A 17,820-nucleotide genomic window follows, 5' to 3' on the forward strand; every position below is an offset into this window, starting at 1 on the left:
CAGAATCTGAAGGAGGATCCAGGCTCTGAGCGGTCAGCACGGAGCCTGACGCGGGGCTTGAACTCACAAGCTGTGAGATCATGACCTGAGCCGAAGTCAGATGCTCAACTGACTGAGCCACCCAGGCGCCCCAGAAGAGGTCATTCTTAATTTAACACCCATAAGATGCATTTATTTTGTCATATGTTTAATGTATATTTATAAATATTTACATATTTATTTATAATACATATTTATTATATATTTAAATATAAATTTATACATTACGTTCATATATGAAAAATGTCTATGAATGTTAATGTCATTAGAAGTGTACATCATGATGTAGTTAGTGCATTTTCTTTTACTGGAGGCAAGTAAGCATAAACTTAACTAGCTCCAAGAAGCATATTATTGATGGGGACTCTTATATTGGATGAGAGTTTAAATTACATATCTTTTAAAAAATTTTCAAATTATAAATTAATCTTTTAGAATCAAATCCTCATCTAATATAAAAATCCCCATTAATAATACATTTCTTGGAGTTAGCTAAGTTTAGGCTCACCTGCTTCCAGTAAAAGAAAATACACCACATCATGACATTCATCTCTAAGGACTTTAACTTCATAGACATTTTTCTTAGATCAGGCTGCCTAGGAGCCCACGCAGGAGATTTATTCAATGTAGGATAGGAGTGCCCCTGGAATCAACATCTGTGAGGGAGTGAAAGAAGAAGGATTACACAGATGAAGGAATTAAATTGGAATGTAGTTGCACCAAGGACTCAGCCAATGTGATGGAGATCTCTGGAGCTAGGATGGCAATTCCAAGTTATCCTGCCTTCAAACAGCGAGGCTTATTTTTTATACCACTGTATAAACCAGCCATTGAATTTAGCATGTCTTGGGGAGGGCTTGTGACCACCATACAGGTGGCATTTCTTGCAGAGCAACTTGGTTGTGAGCTGTCAGCTTTCAACACATTCAGCAGCACATTGAAGCTGGATGAATGCTTCTATCATAAAGGATAGGTCTGTGCAACCTACCAAAGATTTTACTCATCTCAACCCTAGTTACACTCTGATCGATTTTTTTTTTAGTAATAAAATATTCAAACAGTGTCATAACATTCTGTTTGATCTCCTTTACTGAGAAAACATTTAAGAAGGTTAATGGGATGAACTCCACAACCCACATCCCTATCCCACCATTGCCACTGGACCAGAGATCTCAATTGATATGTATCTATTCTCTCAATTACTTTTCATTCAAGATTTTCCTTAACTCAGGCTGGTACTTCTGTGGAGGGATGATCAACAATGTCATTTCTAATGGTATAAGTCCCCAGGTGCCACACCCTTTTCAGGTCACGGCAAACACAATAGTACATTTACTGTCAAACTTTCACCAAAGAATACCAAGAGATGCCTCCAAAGGGTAACTGAAGAGCCATATATCTCACTTATGTCCCCAAGTTTTTTTTTCTTTTGGTGTTTATTTATTTTTTGAGAGAGCGAGATAGGGTGTGAGCAGGGGAGGTACAGAGAGGCAGACATAGAATCTGAAGTAGGCTCCAGGTTCCAAGCACAGACTCAAACCCACAAGCTGTGAGATCATGACCTGAACCAAAGTCAGCCGCCTCACTGACTGAGCCACTCAGGTGCCCCCCTTACATCCCCAAGTTTTAAGAGTAGCTCAATCTTCTATTAATAACTGGCCAATTTTTCAGGAGAAAAGAATAGCTCCTTTTTCTTGCCCCATGGTGTCTTTGCATGAGAAGCCTGAACTAAGCAAGCAGCAGTCACAAACTAAAGTTATTAGAACTATTACTATGTGTCTCCTGGTGGAATCATACCTCTTTAACAGTAAGCACTTCTAAATCCAGAGAATTGGTATGGGAAGTATAAATTCCTTAAGTAGGCAACTAGGTGTGATGTAAGCAAGGCCATCCTACTCTCACCACTGGGTAATCAGACCCAAGTTTCCTATTTATTGGGCACATAGCATCATATTATAACCATTGCTTTATTATCAACTCCAAGTCAACACTTCAGTTCCACCTTCAGAGGCCATGTTCTGCTCTAGATATTACCATTGGATCTCACTGCCATGTGCCTTTGCTGTAAGTTGGATCTCTTGGTCTGATTAGTTGTTACATGAGATACTGTGTAAGAAAATCAAACATTTTATAAGTAATCAGATAGAGGTGCTAGCTAGGAGCTTAAGAGCAGGGAAGGCAAAGCCATACCAGGAACACATATGGATGTCAGTTAAATTACTATGGTTTTGGAGGTCCATCTGGCTGACTGGTCTCCTTGAGGGAAGTACCATATCGGGGCATAGGTTTTGGTCTCTGCTGTAGGCAGTTTTGATATTCAGCAACAACAATAATAGAGTTGAGTAGGGCCCAAATCATAGGGCCTTTGGGTAGTCTATGTCCCTATTAACCTTGGTTACTCCAATCCTGCTGTCATTATGCCAGTACTGAAGACTGATAAGAAAAGCTGGCTGGTAAAGTCCTTCTGTTTTCATGGTAGTTTTGTGCCTCTTCCGTATTAATTAACATACAATATAAAGATCATCAAAGTTTGTGAAGCCTATCCATGTGCCTTTTCTCCAGATTTCTTTGTCTCTAGCATTACAGGCTGCTTCCAACAGTCCAATAAACCAACCAAATATTCATGAGTTTGCAAGTATGTATCCTTAGCTCTGGGCCACCTCTTTTTAAACAAAAAATTGATGACAAGGAAAATGACCTAAAGATCTGACCACTGGGAGGATTATGTCTAGCCATTCCCCTTCAGTGCCGCACATATATGGACTATAGTGTTTGTTTGCAATCACTGAGTCAAACCATCTCCTAACCAAGGGTAACATATATCCTCCTCAATCCATTGGTCATAAAAGATACCTACCTCCTTATCTGGCCATAAGTGTGAGCTAAGGGAAAGTCAGAACATTCTCACTTTCGTTCCTGGGCTTGTATCTTAAGATGGGTTGCTGCTGGGTAGTAGATTTGGTGGGTTTAATAGAATTCAAGCCATGAAAGATTTCCAGTTGCATATTCACCTAATGTCACATAGGTGTTTTTCCTCTCCCCAAATTCAGTAGCACTCCAGTAACTGTTTGTGACTAGGTATAATGCAAATAATTTAGGTATGCTGCATGGACCCTTTCTTGCTCCTAGAGTCGCTCAAAGCTGGCAGCCTCTACATCACTTAAAAAAAATGTGTTGAATCTATATTCCCAAGTGTGGAATTGCCATTGTAATCTTGCTGCTATAATTTGGCACTCATTACATTAATTACACTCCAACTCCATTGCTTTTAATAATTAAGCATTAGCATGAGCCCTGTGATATTTTGGGAACCTTTCATTCCCATTGCTGTCTGGAACCCCAGATAGCATCATCTACTCTCAGCTCTGACTTGCTGAGAAAACCCAACACCAAGTTTCTCTGCGATGCTTTGCTTCTTTCTCCAATACAGTGCCTACTGCTTTGATAAAGTCAAACCACTCTCAGAATCCAGGGAACATGGTCAGTTGGTGAGTGTTCAGACCTTAGTTAAAATATCCACCCTTTTCTCTGAATCTTTTGATCTTTTCTTTCATGTTTACCAAGGTACTTCTCTCATTTCTACATAGTGGCAGTCACCACATTTTCCAGGCTTCCAAAAATCATTCTAGTAATGTGTAAGCAGTTTCTTGGGGGGTCTTAACATGGTAGTAATGCCTCTATCGAGGATAGTAATCCCAGATCAATAAACTCTTCTTGCTATAACTTTATATTCTGCTGCCTCATGATGCAGCACCTCAGAATCCAGTCCACTGCATACTCTCCAGGCTCCTGTTGCTACATATTGATTAGTTCCTAAAATTCTTTTGAAATATAGTTTCTTTTATATCTTTAAAAAAACTAAGTTTATTTACTTTGAGAGAGATAGAGAGAGTGTGAGCAGAGAGGGAGAGAGAGAATCCCAAGCAGGATTCACACTGTCAGTGCAGAGCCTGATGCAGGGCTCTATCCCATGAACCCTGAGATTATAACCAGAGATGAAATGAAGATTCAGGCTCTTAACCTACTGATCCACCCAGGCACCCTTTGTTTCTTTTCTCTCTCAACAGGTCCAGCATTTCTCTAGGAAGATGGGAAGTGTTGTCATCTGCCAACACTCTCAGCAGTTGGGGGATGTATGCCTGGGTAGAGGATCTATGTGGTACATCATGGCCAATTAACTCTAGTTATTCTGATGTCCTGGAGGTGAAATAGGAGCAGATTGTGAATGGAGTGCTCATCTCTTGCAAGTCAGGGGCTATGGTAACATTTCCTTCAAGAAGGGGAGTACTAGGCTTTAAGAGAAAATGGTGTGCACTCTTTCCCACCTGGAGAGCTCACAAGGATACAGGAATTTAAGGTTTTCCAGTGTCCCCACACCATTTCTGAGGGTGTCATTCTTTCTCAATCAGGGTCTTAATCTCTGTGTAACCAACTTGCTGTAGTTGAGAATTCCCCCTCCTCTGGAGCTCTGTTATCCTTATAATTAAGTTCCTAGCCTTCAATTTTTTCTGCCCTCTGGCCACAGAAGATGAGACTCTTACATGTTGCCAAAAGAGACCTCTTGTTTTCAGATTTAGCTTTAATTTCACACCCTAAGCCTTTCATTTTCTTTCTCCATTGACCCAGCAACAGCCAACCAATTCCATAGTCCTACAATAAAGACTTCCTCCTAACTTCTCAAATGACTGTGGTATTGCTCCCACCAATGCATTATCTTTGACTAGTTTCCTATCAGGATCACCACAGGGATAATAACCACCTACCAACAATTTTGATCTTTTTATTGCCAGTCAGACGTTAGATGATTAACTTCAAAAATCTAATTTTAGAGTCTACTTCTTTGGACTACTTCTGACATCAATTATCTTGGGTCAAGTTTCCAGGGATTAAACTCTGAGATACAGATTAGTATGCAGGAAATTATTAGGGGCACCCTAGTAATCATCACCCATGGGAAAATGAAGGAACTATGATTAGGCAGAAAGAGGAATTAAACTGTGAAACAGTCATAGCACAAAAATCTTAGTTGACCTTCAGGGAAATCTGGAGCTGTGCCCACCCTTTGGAATTGTCCAACACTGAAGAAATGTAGCTGGGCCTCTATATTCTTCCACATGGACTGGCCTCTATATTTCTGCCAAAGAATACAGGCTGAACATGGGTGTGATATTGGCTGCTACATTGGGATACAGCTTCATTTGGCTGAGGCAAATTTTGGAAAATTCATTTGATAGTGGTCATCTGCCAACACTCTTAGCAGTTGGGGGACGTATGCTTGGGTAGAGGATCTATGTGGTACATCATAGCTTCCATCCTAATATTCTAGCATTCTTATTTAGATTATTCATCATGTGCAATATATTGTCTTTTTCTTATGCACGCACATGCACACACACACACACACACACACACACACAAAGACATGTACATGCATACACACTCACACACATTGGCCTTGACTATGCCCTAAAAACACCATATAACAGAATATCTCAGACTACCTATTTCTTCATCTCTATGCTCCTAATTTCAGGGCTTATGTTACTCTGTTAGGTTCCTGATACTTCCTGCTAACACAATCTCCATTTCTGGCACAATTAAAAAGGCCTAGCTCAATATGATCTTAGATTGTAAGACTTAGAGGATATTTAAGTAAACCCATGAACTGTTTTATTCACAATTTTATAATGACATTTTTATAAATACTCTTTTATCCCTTAATGATTTCTCATTCCAAAATTAGAAAAATGGAATGTTTATATAGAATTTAAGAAAATATTAAAGCTGAAAACAAGAATATTTAGTACATAAAAGATTTTCTTGGGCTTATCAGGATTTCAGAGCCTCAGAATGTATGTGCCTTCAAAGAGTTACAACAAATCCTTCCTGTTTTATTAAAGACATTTGCATGAACAGAAGACATTGTTTTTAACAGTTCACAAGCTTCTGCTGTTTTTATAGTATCTGAAGGCTGTATCATCTTTTAATGTCAATGCAGTTGGTTGCCATAGAAATTATAATGATGTCACTCACTATTTAAGTCTAGAAATAAACAGCAGGAACAGATGGGCATTTAAGAATGAAGGGCAGAGTTTTAATGCAAATGATCTCGAAAACAAACAAAAAAAAAGGCATGTTAAAAATCACATGCAAAAATAAAGCTACCTTGTGCAACATTAAAAATTAGGATGTGTCTCCATAATTAGCTATCTGGGTTGCTGGACTGAGATCAGGGTGTAAGAGCAGAAGGAGCAGGAAAGACATCGGAGCAAAGACTGAAACAGAATCCTGTGTAAACAGGGTTAAGACTGGATCATAGTCACAATACACGGATACAAATGCCCAGTAATCCCCACCAGGATGGGACTGAGACAGACTGAAGAGAAATGTGAATTTAGTGTCACAGACGTTAGGGCGGGTGTGATGACAGCTAAAAAACAAAACTAAACTAAAACAAAAGCAAAAACAACAAAATAGTAATATGTATGAGAACACATAGAAACATGTTTGCCATTCAAATCCAGGAAATCAAATAAGTACATGTATCTAGGTCTAAAAAGCAACTAGAATTGTTTTAAATAGGCATTATTCTACAATTGTCGTGCCATTTACTTAGAGAAGATGTACAGCTAGGTCTATTATTATTATTTTTTTTATTTTTAATGTGTATTTATTTTTGAGAGACAGAGAGACAGAGCATAGGCGGGAGGAACAGAGAGAGAGGGAGACACAGAATCTGAAGCAGGCTCCAGGCTCTGAGATGTGAGCACAGAGTCCAATGCGGGACTCAAAGTCACAAACCATGAGATCATGACCTGAGCCAAAGTCAGACACTTAACTCCCTGAGCCACCCAGGTGCCCCTAAATCTATTATTATATTCTTTGTCAAAAAATTCTCACCCTGACGTATAATATTGACAAATTACTCAAAATATAACTGTGGGCACCAGTATATAGGAGGTCACACTAAAATCAAACTGGGTAAGTCAGCCAAAAAAAAAAGAAAAAGAATACCAATTTAAGGCAATTTAAATAGACTCAGACACTCAGACCTTTTAGATACATTGTTTTTAAAATATAGATTAAGGATTGTAAAAAGTCTAAAGATGTTTTCATCTTCAAGTCTTTGTTCTGTTTAGTTCTGTTTATCCGGCTAGAAAATTTTATTCAATGGTCACTAATTATACAATTAGAAAATAAGAACTGAGGGAAAAAGAAAAAACAACTACCTGCTAAAGAGACACATTGAGTTAATTCAAAGTGGAAATCTCCATGAAAATGCAATACAAAAGTTATTTGGAAGACTATTTAAAAACAATTTTACCCTGCACTGATTTTCATTACCTGATCTTTTAAAGTTTGTACTCATGTTTTTTCAGCAGAGGCCATCTGAGTCCTAAGCCTATGGCAACAAGCATCCCTGACAGGTAATCACAGAATGGGGGTGGTTAAGTGTCCTCGGAGTAAACTTGGTTACCATTGTAGCTTTGTTTCTGGTGGTGAATATTACCCCTTCCATTTATTCTTAACAGATGATACGTTTGTGTAAGGAGTGACACACACATACAGCCTGACTGCCAAATTGAGGTGTGAGTTTCTAAGAAAAGCTCAGGAATATGAACTCTCAAAATGAGTTGGGTATTTTGAGTTCACCTCTCCTTAATGATTTCAAAGTGTTTTTGTATTACAAAATTAAAAACATGTTAAAGATTTTCTTAGAGACTGAATATTTGTGTTTGCCCAAAATTCGTATGTTGAAACCCTATTCGCCAATGTGATGGTATTAAGAAATAGGCCTTTATTAGGAGATAATCGGGATTAGATGAGATGAGGGCTGAGTCCTCATGAATGGTATTAGTGAGGAGAGGAAACAAAAATTGGAATAAAAGTACAGTATTTACTTCCTGATACATAAAATGTCTCCTAATATCTCTTATGTGAAGCTAAAGGGCTATGTTTAGATTAATAATTTTTATTTTTTCCTTGATTATGATCTGATGAGGTGAATTCGAGGATAATTTTCACATTGTTGAAAGATGTAAGTTAATTTATAGGTGGCTAGTATACATACTAAAAGCTATTATAACGTAGCCACTGAGCATCTGGCACCTAGTTTTGCCGATAATACAATCAGACTGAATATAAGTAAATCATTAGACAATGATATTCAAAATACTGGAATGAGATTTTGAAAATTATAATTCTTTAGTTTTCTCTTTTGAACATTTGTCAAAAAGAGATATCCATCTGTCTGAAAAGGTGTAAGTAACATCCATTCTTACCCTTTTCCAAATAAAAGGTCAGGTCTAATCTCTTGCTGACTTTTTTTTTTTAACATTTTATTTATTTTTGAGATAGAGACAGAGCATGAATGGGGGAGGGGCAGAGAGGGAGGGAAACACAGAATCGGAAGCAGGCTCCAGGCTCTGAGCCATCAGCCCAGAGCCCGACGCGGGGCTTGAACTCACGGACCACGAGATCATGACCTGAGCTGAAGTCGGACGCTTAACCGACTGAGCCACCCAGACGCCCCTCTCTTGCTGACTTTCAATGCCATCCATAAATTGCCCTCACCCTACCAAAATACACAATTTTTATTTTTAAATTCACAAACACATTGGTTGATTGATTCATAAACTATTAAAAAATCAGCTTAGGTTGTTTTGCATAGTTTTTGTCCTTATTTTACATTTCATTAGATATTGTGTGATACACTTACCTCTTCGTTTTTGAAAAAAGAATTTTCTTCCTTCACTTAAAATCTCTCTTCCTGTCCAGCCTCTCCTTGGCTTCCAATCTACTCTTAGTAGAAAGGTAGATTACAATTACACTTTCCAGTTCCTAATATCTCATTCACTCTTCCTCCATTTACATTTTTGATAATGACCTGCCACAGACACTACACTTCCCTGGATCTCTAATGGTTCTTCTACGGATAAATTGATGAGATACCTCAGAGACTGTGATGTACTTTATATTTGTTTCTGTGACATTATTCTGCACTTCTGACATTTTAAAATTCTCTTCCCTTGGATTCTAAGCAAAAAGTTTAGTTTTCTTCCAACTCCTCTTCTCACTATTTCTCAGTTTCTCTTCTCTGTTTTTCAGGCTCTTTCTCCTGACCTTCCCACAAAATGAGAGTCTTTTTCAGGTTCCATCTTTAAAGATGGCTATACAGACCCACACACTTGTTACCCTCCTAAACTTCCCTTGGCTTTGTCACTCATATCATCATGTTCAGCTAACACAGAGAGGCTAATGACACCAAGTCATTCCCTTGTTCACTCATGTCAGGGAGTTTCCCTTAGGTGCCTCATACATATCTGTTATTATATAGGCTTACATTCAACTCTCACCCGCCTATTAGCCCCCTCCCCCATACCATCTTCTGTTCTCCTAGCTCTTGCATCAGTTGTCTAGCCAGTCATACCTGAATCATGGAAATCACCTGAGACCGCCATTCTCTAGTGGATGAGACATCATTCTCTTTCCCTCATTGCTCTTTATCTGATTGGTCAAAAAAGCACTGCTACTGTATTTTCTAAAATTTTCTTCATGCTGTTTCTTCTTTTCCATCCCATCATTGCCTATTTCTCCCTTTCCATGTCCATATATTTTATATTTCTAAAAAGCAGTCTGATCTCATTTTAGTCTAATTACTAAAGCTTTAAAGTGTCATAAAAGACCCTTTCCAGTTTCACATCATGCTACTTAAGTTTGTTTCATTATATCATGCTCATTCACATCTTCTTGTCTCTGCGTATTTTTTCCCTCAGAATATGTCAGTTGCTGACATATCTTTGATCTTAGCTAGTATGTGTCCCTATGAAATTTACTTATTCTGTAAGATTCACATAAACAGATTTTTTGAAAGAAAAATACTCCATTTTCCCCACTATCCAGTGTGACTAGATCATATGTTCCCCTCTTTGACCAGTTAAATACATACTATTATTTGATAGGTTTGTCATATTCATATCTATTCATTTATTTTTCTGTGAACTTCATGGAGGCAGGCATTGTGCACCTTACAGCTGTGTCCTAAATTGAAGGACTTGCAAACAGGTTGAATAATGAATGAATGAGTAAAGCTCAGAAATTATGGATAATGAAAGAATACAAATATTTTATTGTATGATTTGGATCTGTTCATCTTACTCATAGGTCTTTTAAATGGGCTAGAAATACATGTGTAAACACATGGTAGATATACTTATAATCTAAGCACTGCATTTAATCTACTACCAAGATAATTATACTTATTTCTTGCCTCCTATACCCATCTGCCATGCACACATCCTTTCACTTATCTCTCAAACTTGAATGTATCTCTTTTCTACTTCCTTTTGTTCATCTCATATCCTCTGTACTATCCACCTGTACACATTTTTAGCTGCATGTAAAAAAAAATTCTGCCTTTGAAGGGTTTATGAACTCATGACACAAAAGACTGTATGTAATGACTTAGATTTATTAATCTATAAAAATATATCTGAAATGAGATGCCATGTGGGGTTGAGTGATTTAGCCAAGAATCCTCAGTGTGTTACAATGTTTGGGGGATATAAAAGTCCCATTAATTATTTAGGAAAATTATATAATAGATGTAAGATTTATAGTATGCCAACAGATGTTAGATCATGGAAATTTGGAATCTTGAGAAAGGAATGGTCAAAAGATTTATTGAGCATTCGTTATCATCCATGATATTTTTCTATGAGTAGCCTTACCTCAAACACTGAATAGAATTCATATACTTGGGAGTAACAGACATCTAAGACCAAGTCTCTGTGCCAATTCAAGTATGGTAATTGTTCCCAGGAGAGTAAGTATAGCCTTTGATACAGGAGCCAATTTTACCTATCCTATAATGTGTACTGAGGCATTTGGGGATGGTAATAACTATAAATCAGAGGATAGAAAACTTGTAGACAACACTAGTCATTGTGAATTTTCTTTCAGAGAATAATCAACTCTTTGGGATTATCTGTTCGTTCCTACAGTCCCACTCTCATCCCATATATATTATAAAAATCATCATTTTAAGAATCTTTGTAGTTGGGAAAGTGGATTGGATGGATTCCAAAATGTGTTGATGGAAAAGAGATATTAGCATTCTCAGAATTGAATAGCTGAGAAACAAAAAGATGTGTAAGTTAGTCAGTTTACTGGCAAATTAAATAACTTTTAATTAAGTTTTTTTTCCAGGTTAAAAAGTTGTAACAGCAGAGTTGAATATCAAATGTAATGTACCAGTATTAATAAATGCTAACACACACGTGCATGTGTGCACATACAGTAAGCATGAAAGAAAACAGGTAATAAAAAACAGGAAGAGCAAAAACCAGCTACATATATAGATATCTATTAGATGGGTCAACCAAGCCATGAGTTAGTTCTTTCAAAAGAGAAACACACTGCTAACAGTCTGGTGGTGTTGGCCAAGAAAAAAAAAAATGATGTAGCACAAACAATGAACAGACTGATTTGAAAAGTGGAAATCACTTCGTAACTAATAAAATTAACAAGATAATTAAAATAAATTATGAATAATAGGAAAATAAATAGGCAAATTACTAGAAACAATATACTGTGCTAATGACTATTAGCTAATCTTCCTAATCAGTCCTTCTTTTTGGACAAACAGCTAAATCAGATATGCAGTGTGGAAGGGCTATGTGACTGAATCCCAGTAAATCAACCATGATGAAAGTATTTCATTTCCAGGTTGATCTCATAGTTTCAGTCCTCAACCATTTATGGTTTCACAGAATCTCGCTCCATACACTATTGGTAGCAAAGCCATAGGAAAAGAGGCCTGGGTCCATGAAATCAATGATTGGAAGAGAACCACCTGAAAACTAATGACTTCCATTCACAATTTTACACAAACATGAAATTTACTTGTATTTTATTAAGATGTTGAGATTCTGATATTTAATTCTTGAACAGCTATTATACATCAACAATGCACTTTAATATATTTTAATTATATTATTACCAAAAACTTTTTGTGAAGTAAATAGCATGCCTGAACAGAACAGTAGGAAGTTATTGCATGCAGAAGACAAAAAATTGAGAAAAAAACCTCCAAAATCACTTTTCTTTACTAGTAAATTCCACCGAACACTCAAGAAAAAAATTTATAATAGTACATAAAAAACTAGAGAGAATAAAATACATATTATACTCTCCAATTTGTTCTATGAGGCCAGGAAAACTTTGATAAAATAATATCCAATATGAATACTACCCACTAAGAAAATTATAGTCTAATATCATTTGTGAACATAAATATAATACCTTTAAAAAACAAATATACCTTACTGGTAAACTAAAAATGAAAGTCAATTTAGATAAAATTATAAAGATATCTACTAGAAATTTGCAGTCACCATCATATTTAATGGCGAGCTATTAAATGAGTTGAGGGCGTGTTAATTAACTTAATTGTGGTAATCTTTTCACAATGTGGACATATATTAAATCATCATTTTGTACTCAATCAATCAGTGAATCAATACTTCCCCTCCGAAATTGAGAAGAAGGTAAAGAGATTCACTAAAATTACATTTTCTTCAGAAGTTTTAGTACAAAAGAAAAAGAAAAGGTATATATCTATAATGATCGTAAAGGAAGGTAATATGATGTTGCTTATAGAAAACTCAGAGGACCAAAAGATGAATTTTGAAGAATTACTAAGAGTTTATCAAATTTATCAACATAAATCAATATACCCAATGTTTCATTTCCACATATCAACTAAAACAGAAAAAGAGTCATTTAATAAATAAAATAGCACCTGACAAGGAATGTTTAGGAATAAATATAAAAAATGTACTCAAGGCATATATGAAAAATTTGTAACACTGATTCAGTTTATTTTATTGAAAGAAATTACAAAAGACCTAAATATTTCATTGAAAGGCATTAAAGAGCCTTAAATAAATGAAGTTTATATCATAGTCATAGATGATTATGTCTCAGTGTTGTAAAAATTGTCAACTATCCCTATATTGTTCTACACATGTAATATTCAAAGTCCCAATAAGATTTTTGAAATCTCTACAAATTGACTTTAAGAGTTAAAAGAAAAATATAATGGCTTTATATAGTCAAGATAAGAACAATAAGGAGGAAAGATTTTCATTATCAACATTTATAATAGAGCTATAGTAAATAAGTCACTTTAGTATTGGTGCATGTCTAAAAATAGAGAAATGGAACCAAAATATAAATATAATCATTATAAATGTTACTTGGTAAGTTATTTATAACAAGATGGATATTCAATAAAGTGGAAAACAATGCTTTTTTTCCATGAGTGGTGTTGGAAACAGGATATCGGTGTATAAAATATGAAACATGGATCCCTACCTCTACTATATTAAAATATTAAGTGTAGATAGATTATAAAACTAAGTAAAAAAACAAATTAAATAAATAAGTAAATTACTATAAAGTGAGACTGTGAAAATATAATCCTTGAGAATATTTTCATAACCACAAAGTATAAAGATATTTTTATAATGTATAAATTTTATTGATCATTAAGGAAAATAGAACAGTGAAAATTAATTTAAGAAATTGTGTCTATTGAAAGGTACCTTTAAGAACATGAGAAAATAAGGCAGAAAATATAAGCTAATATTTATAATTCTTCTAGGCATCAAGGGACTTATATATAGAAAATACAAAAAGGAGGAGATAGACATTGCAAAAATAAAATAAGAAGAAGAAATGAGACAGTTTGTTAAAATATTTCTTCAAATTGCCAATAAGTATACTAAAACATGCTTAAATTCATAGATAATAAAAAAAAAGGTTAGAAACTATGCCTACTAGAATGTCTAAAATTACTTCTGACTGTATCAATTGTGGGCAAAATGTGGAGCTACAAGAACTCTAATGATATCATAACTGATAAAAATATTTTCGGAAATAAATTATTTCTTAGTAATATACCTTATAATAAAGATGTGATATACACAGCAGTGAGTTATGTGAACATATGCGTGAAAACTATATATAAGAATATTTAAAGCTACTTGGTAATAGCTCATAACTAGAAACAATCCAAATATCCTTGAACACTAGAATGAAAGAATAAACGGCAGTGCAGTCACATAATGGAATATTATACAACAGAGAAAAGGAATGTGCTAGTGCTATAGTCAACAAACATGAATCTATAAAACATAATGATATGAAATATAAATAAGGCATAAAGGAATACTTGTTATATGATTTCATTTATAGAAGCGTTCACATTCAGGCAACAGAAAATAATTTACATTTTAAGATGGAATGCATTTTCAGTTGAAAAACTAAGAAGACAAACAGGAAGCAAGCATTTATTTTTGGGTAAGTGCAAAAGAACAACTTGATGAATCTAGATAATCCATAAATAATCCATAATATAAATCTCAGAAATGTAGAAGCTGTGAAAAGAGTTGGTGTGGTCAATCACATCATTTTAGTGTAGAACTAGTCTGGATGATGGTGGAAATTCAGTTTTTTTTGTTTTATAAGCAGAATATAAGAGCATGAATCTTAAAAATATAAAATAATAACATACCTAAGAGAAGTGGCATAAAAGAGAAGTAGTAAGTATTTGGTGATACTTTTCTCATTTCTTAAAAATAGATAACTCTATTTTTAATTTTTGAGGAAGTGGCAACCTATTTTTCAGAGAGGCTGCTCCAATTAAAAACATAATTACTATATGATCCAGTAATTCCACTATTGGGTCTTTCTTTACTCAAAGTAAATGAAAACACTAATTCAAAAACATATAGACATCCCTATGCATATCTCAGCATTATTTATAATAGCCAAGATAAAGAAGCAACCCAAGTGTCCATAAGAGATGAATGGATAAAGAATGTGACATATGTCAGCTATAATACTGCTCAGTATTATAATAATTATACGTAATGTTATATATAATATACTAATATATAATCTATATAATGAAATCATAATATATTATAACTAATATATACTTATATATTATAAATGACAATAATTATAATTATGATTAAATATAATAATTACATATAACGAAATATTGTTGAGCCGTAAAAAAAATTAATCTTGCCATTTACAACAATATGGACAGATATAGAGAGTATAATGGTAAGTGAAATAAGTCAGTCAGAGAAAGACAAATACCATATAATTTCACTCGTATGTGTAATTTTAGAAACGAAACAAGTGAGCAATTGAAGAAAAAAAAAACCAAAATAATAGTAAACTCTTAAATACAGAGAACAAACTTGTGGTTAGTAGATAGGATGTGGGGAGGAGGGGGGGAAAGATAAAGGGGATTAAGACTACATTTATCTTGCTGAACACTGAGAAATGTATAGAATTGTTGAATCATATTATACACTTCACATTAATATAATACTGTTAATTATACTTGAATTAAAAACCAGTAGACATAAATGCTAATAAATATTGTAATTGGTATACAAAAAATCTATTAAACTTCGAAATACATAATACCATGAAGATAAACATAGAAGATAAAAAAGAAAAAATAAACGGCAAAGCAAAAAAAAAAAAAAAAGTGAAAGAGCAAGTAAAAACAAATGTGGTCATTCCTATAAAATATACAAATAAATATACATAGGATGAATATATCCAGTTAAATTTTAAAAATAGATTTAAAATATTTGTAATATTACAGACATATATAACACAGAGTAACTCAAAATGATGGAAATTAAATGTTCAGCCAAATATATGACAAATGCATGGGGAAAAAAACCAAAGTTTGATTTCAAAGCAAAAGCAATAGATAAAAAAAAGAAAGGGGATACTAAAATATTATGATCATGAATATACAGTAACCATAAAATTGAACATGAAAGCCTTTTAAGAAATAAATGGATAGAGTAAAATATAAGAGAGATAACAGATCAACTGAATAAATTTTTAAAGTGTATAGAGAACCTCATCATCAAAATAAGTCTGATCTAATAGATTAATTTAAACTCCGTATGAACTGAAAACAGAGGCTATTATTCTCTTTAAGAGTGCACAGAAATATTGTAAAAATTACCCATATGTTAGGACAAATAGAAAATGTCAATATTTACAGAAAATAACATCACATTCCCTTATGAAAATTAAAAAAAAATGTGTTTAATAGTAAAAAGAAAAAAAAAACCAATAAAATTCAAGAGAAATTTAAACACAAATTGCAGAATACAGATAATAACTGTAAAGAACAGGCTATTTCCCCCAACTCCTGGCTATGGCAAAGGATGGCTAAAGATAGCTGTTTGGCTAATAATAGCTAAAGATATGTTTAAAGAGTTAAAAAGTCTTATATTCCTAAACCAGAAAAGGAAAATGCTGTGTATTGAATAAAAGTGACAGTAAATAATAATAAAATTAATGTAAGAAAAACAGAAAAATAATGTAATAAAAACTAATAAACTAGAAAAATAATAAAATGGTAAACAGTTTATTTTACAAAGAAATACCTAAATTGTTAAAAATGTAACACAGATACGCCACCAACTAACCTAATCAAGAAAAAAATACCCTCCATGTACCAAATTGAAAAAATTACAAATGAAAAAGAAAAAGTAAACACAAATACAAGAGAAATGGAGTGAGTGAAGAGATGATAATTTGAAAGAAAACTGACACGTGAAAAGGCCAGTACATTTTCAATGCAATGCGTGATCTCTCTCTCACACACCCATCCCCACCCCCGCCACACACACACAACACAAGGCACAAGATATTTCAAGAGTAAATTAAAATATAATTTCTCAAAATAGATAATGCCAATTATCCATTTAAAATGTGCTACGGAACCTTCTATTAAAGCTGTAGTCTTAGACTAGCAGCTTTGGCCTCAGTAGGCAGCTTGCTTGATAGACCTGCTTAGACTCTTCAGTTTCAATACGACATCCTGGTAATTTGTATGCACGTGACTGTCTGAGAAGTCCTGTGTTAAAGCAGTGGTTCTCTGCCCTGTTTACACATGAGAATCCCCGGAAAAGTTGTATAACAAACAAACAAGCAAGCAAAAAACAGGGTAATAGGTTCTCAAACCTAAGATTATGAAATCTCTATGGTGTAGCTCCCAGGCAACAATTTAAAAAAAAATATTGTTCTAGTTTGGAGAACCAGATTTTGGCATACATGTCAGGTATGAGTTGTGTATAAACATAAACTATTTTTGTTTTTGTTAATAAATGATATCAACATCATGTGCTACGACCATATGGCCTGGTAGTTGTGGGGAAATTTTTAAGTTACCAATTAACATATCTCATCCTTTGTGATATGTGAATTTAGTATTATCTGGTGATTTTCTAATGTAATTCAATTACAAAAAATTTAGTCACTAGATCATTTTTGATTTCAATATTAGAGTTTCCTTGTACCATGGGGTTATTTCCCTGCCTCTTTTTCCAGGCACAAATTCCCCTGAGTCTAACATTCAATTGTGGGAGGAAGGAGAAAAGAGGAAGGTTGTTGATAAGTTTATGAAGGTTACTAACTACCAACAGTTCCTGAAGAGTTTGGATCTTCCTTCTGAGACTGCCTGCTGGTGGCATCACCATGTTCCTGCATCCATAGCTCCCAGACACCCTTCTTGAGCTCGGTCCACCTTCCTGGTAGCCATTGCCTTTTTCTCTCCTCACCCCATAGCAGCAATGCTGTTCCTTGGGCAGCTGTGAAGGGTGCTGGCAAGCAGGCTGGAGCCATGCCTACTTCAGCTATACTTTCCGTAGCCCAGATACATGCCAGCCA

The sequence above is a fragment of the Acinonyx jubatus genome, chromosome B2 (genome assembly GCF_027475565.1).
Source record: "Acinonyx jubatus isolate Ajub_Pintada_27869175 chromosome B2, VMU_Ajub_asm_v1.0, whole genome shotgun sequence".
Lineage (NCBI taxonomy): Eukaryota > Metazoa > Chordata > Mammalia > Carnivora > Felidae > Acinonyx > Acinonyx jubatus.